Raw genomic sequence first — 4,598 nt, 5'->3', positions numbered from 1 at the left:
GAGAGAGAGAGAGAGAGAGTAAACTCTTCATGATGCCAAATTTGAAGTTTTAATCATCATTATTTACTTTTTATGAAAAAACTTGATACTATTAGAGGTAAGGTTTCTCTCTATTGGGTGATCTTGAAAAAAAATTGTCAATAAAGGAATTTGAACATGCAAAGTGATGTTGGAAATTGAATGTTTGAAATTTATATGCGTAATTGACACAGAAGGACTTCAATGTCATGTATATTTAAAATTTTCTTCATGTTTGTGCTTTGTTGATTTCCTTTTGATTAGCATGCCAATGGCATCTCTAGACCATAATTATAAATCTCATTTTAGTAACAGTCTTTTTGGTTATGGATGATATACATGCCCGAGCACTGGTACATCAACAAATTTCAAGTAGTAATCCAAACAATCTGGTTTTTGCTTGTCAACTTCCTTTAGCTATAGAATCAACTTTTACTCTAGTCTTGGAGGTATGAATATCAACAAATTGGAAGCAATAGTTAAGAAAGTTGGGATTTTTTTCACCAACTTAATTCATTTGTTAAAATAATATGAAATGGTAAATAATATTCAAAGTTGTTTTCGTGATTATCTTATACTAGTCATTATCACTCATAAATTCTGAAAATCTTAAATATGTAGATGCAGTCAGTCTCTAACTTTCCGTATAAACTTGTTGAGTGGTTTGCTTCTAAAAGAAGCATGAATCATATTTTACTTTTTTTTCGGGGTAAAAAAGGAATTTCATTACTCAAGGAGGCCGTTCAGCCATACAAAGATTTACAATGTCGTGCAAGCCAGATCCCAACCACACGGCGGTGCGAGGGGTACTACGACCATAAGCGGCAAGAGCATGACTAACAGTGTTTTGAGTGCGACTAATATGGCTAATAGAAATCTTCCGAGGGTCATCTGCAATTAACCCAAGAATCTCTTGCACCAGTACACGATGGTTCGAGCGATCCACGGACGGCGAGTTAAGCATCGACACTGCCTCCAAACTATCCATCTCAATGACAATCGGCAACTCAGTACGGTGGAGGGCGAGAGCCAGCCCTTCACTGCACGCAGCTAGTTCCGCCTTTAAACCATTAGCACATGTACGTAATTGCCTACAAGCAGCATAAATAATCTCTCCGGCAGCGCCATGCAGCACCATACCTCCGCCAGCAGCTCCTGTAGCCGGGATGTAGCTCCCGTCCGTGTTCATCTTGGCCAAGCCAACTGCTGGTGGCATCCATCGCTTCTCCTCACCACTATGTTTAATTTGTGTAGCAGCCGACCATCCCAAATGCACCACCGTTTTGCCTTTAATAATATCAGCTCTAGGATGTTGCCGGATACATAGCAAGGAATTAATATACCCATGGAGAAATCTGCAGGAGGCCTCTGTAGGGGGCGGATTCTTCTGATGAGTTATCTCGTTACGGACGTGCCAAATACGCCACATGGTCATCAACACCACCAGCCGTGGCGTATCCGCGAGTGGCTCGAGCAGCGAGAACAACCATTCAGGGCCATTGTTGCGGACAAAATCCACATCAGGGATAGGCCAATCCTTCGCCATTGCACGCCACAGGTTCTTCGCAAGGGGGCATCTACACATAGCATGGAAGGTATCCTCTCGTTCCACACCACAAATGGGACAAACATCAGTAAGCTCAAGATGTCGAGAGAATTTATTAGCCCATGTTGCGAGTGAGTTGGTAACAATCCTCTTGTATTAGGCAAAGTTTGAATATGGTAAACTAATCAACCAATAATATAAAACATTGTGCTAAGAAATTATCCATAGTAACTTTATGTATCTTCTTACCTTTTTTATGATCTCTCAGGTAAGAAGGTAAACCATGTGTTAAAGCAAGGCTTCTGCCAGTACAAAGGACGATCTGCACCTGCAAAGAGACCATCGATGACCTTGAGAGGGTTGCTGGTGGTGATAGCGCACCACTGCTCACCGGAAATCCCACTACCTTCAGGTACCCATTGCCTTCTAATGCACTGTATTTTTCTTCTCTGGAACTAGTTGTACACAACCTGTAGTTTTTGGTTCTTTTATTTATGCAGTTCTGCTAAAAAAGCCTAAGCTCCTGCGTTTTATCTCTAAATGACCTTGCTGATCAGATGTACTGTAGAAGTAGATGTTCATAACCTATAATTTTTTGTTCTTCATCTATTATGCACCTCTTGTACTACTCAGGGTATTTATATACTTGTTCTGGGCATTATTGTGATGCATCATCACTGAAGTGTTGCTTGATTTGAGATCAATGTCTTGCACTGCATCCTGGATCTCTAGAATAACATTATGTTTTGATCAAATTACAGTGTGCAGTCTATCGGCAAAGGAAAAGCGTTGCACTTGTCGCTTGTTCATGGCAACAAGCTAGTCCTCACGACCACAAGCATGTACGAGGATATCCAGTTTGGTTCTGTGTATGGCGTGCTGACAGGATCGGATCAGACGATATATGAAGCTGTGTTAATTGTGTTTGCAGGTAGAGTACATTCTTTCACTTAGCTAATATAATTACTCTGAGCTTGTAACTATATTGCCAATGTACTAGTGAGTCTGAGTCCTCACTAGGACTAGGATCAGCTAAAAATGTATACCTCGGATTTCAGTTTACTCTAATCTCTCACATGCATGTTACTGGCACAACATTAGTTTATCTGGAATGTAGCAGCACAAAATAGCTGGCCAGCTGGATGGCATACATAGCTACATTCTGAAAAAAGCGATAAAAACTGGCGTGAACAGCAAAGATCTTTGCTATATATAGCAAGGAAGAAAGGGATATGAATATAGGAGAGGAGAAAAAACAGAGAGCTTGATAATTAACTTTTGCAGCGGAAGCAACAGTGAAGTGAATGAAGCAAGTGTGATGCAGAGTTGAGAACCTCGTGAGAAATGCTGCCAACTAGCATGACCGTGAGCCAGTGAGATAACAACAACCTGAAAAAAATCATGCAGATTTGCTTTCTCACGTGAAACTACCATGCCGCGGTGGATATCATCAGTCTTAGATGTAGATTTTTTGAGAACCAACCTGTGCTTGGATAGTTAAATGGACAGTGGTATCTCCAGCCCTATCATATTGAAGTTGGCTAGGTAAGTACACATATGCTCAACCATATCATTTTGAAGTTGAATGTGAGTTGCTCAATCATGCATTTAGTAATTAAGTTGGGTGAATTCTGCAAAGTTATTGGTCAATGCTCAGGCTCAACATTTTCACGCTCGTAATCAAACGCTTGGTCGTAGATATTGTCATCACGCTTATCTTCTACGATCATGTTGTACATAATCACACAAGCCGTCATGACATTCCACATCTTGCGTTGGCTCCATGTTCTGGCAGGATAACGAACAATAGCCCATCGAGATTGGAGCACACCGAAAGCACGTTCCACATCCTTCCTAGCACCCTCTTGTGCTTGGGCAAACCTAGCTGGCTTCTCTCCTACCAGCCTGGAGTCTTCACAAGAGTTGACCACTAAGGATATATAGATACACTACCAGAAATTATCTAGTTGCCGACGGCCTCATCTATGCCGACGGCGCCCGTCGGCATAAATGGACATATGCCGACGGCCAAGGGCAGGCCGTAGGCGTAGAATAGCCGTCGGCATATGTGTATCTATGCCGACGGGGGCCGTCGGCATATTACGGCCGTCGGGACAGCTCGCGGTACGCCTACGGGGACCGTCGGCATAGAAGAGGCTGTCGGCATAGAAAGGGCCCACCTACCGATTAGCGGCGACCGTTTGACGGCGTCAAAACTACGCCGACGGGGGATAACGGCGGCCGTCGGCATAACTATGCCGACGGCTAGGCCGTCGGCATAGAATTGCTAACATCACCGATCCGCGCCGTCAACACGTCATCGATCCGAGGGAGTGAGGGCCTGTGGTGTGGCAGAGATATGCCGACGCCGTCGGCATAGTCCTAGCCCATGCTATCTGCCACGTCATCAATCCACGTGCAATGCCATGTCATCGATCCAAGGGATCGTAGCTCCGTGTGCGCAGCTATGCCGACGGCCTTGCCATCGGCATACCTTTATTTTTTTATTTTTAGTTTATATATTTATTATTTTGTATTTTTTCACAGCATAAATGTGCCTTATCTAAACAAAAAACATGCCCCGATGGTATATCGATTGCCCCCCTCACAGACGTCACTGCCACCGTGTCACGGAGGGGGGAAACGATCGACATGGAGGGAATCTGGTTAGAGGGGGGATTCGGGGTGGCCTTCGGGGTGTAGCTATGCTACCGAAACGTCGCATGGGTCCCGATGCATGTTTGAAAGTGTTCTGGCATGCGTAGACGCCCGTCTTGGGGCTCCATGGTGTGGCCCCCTCCACGGAAGGCAGAGCCGTCGTCACTTCGAGGGGGAAGGTGCGGGTGCGGTGGAACCGGAGGGAATCTAGTGTTGGGTTGGGTCCAAACCGTGTTCGGGGATGTTGCTATGGGCTGACCTATCGCAACCAGGCGGAAGAGTCCACCGGTCAAAGCCCGCCCGGCGAAAGTCAAAGGGCTAGATCTACTCGTCAACTAGGATTCGTGGTGGCCTTCGGGGTGTAGCTATGCCACCG

The sequence above is a fragment of the Triticum dicoccoides genome, chromosome 1A, assembly GCF_002162155.2.
Source record: "Triticum dicoccoides isolate Atlit2015 ecotype Zavitan chromosome 1A, WEW_v2.0, whole genome shotgun sequence".
NCBI classification, from domain to species: domain Eukaryota; kingdom Viridiplantae; phylum Streptophyta; class Magnoliopsida; order Poales; family Poaceae; genus Triticum; species Triticum dicoccoides.
This window is presented reverse-complemented; position numbering follows the sequence as displayed.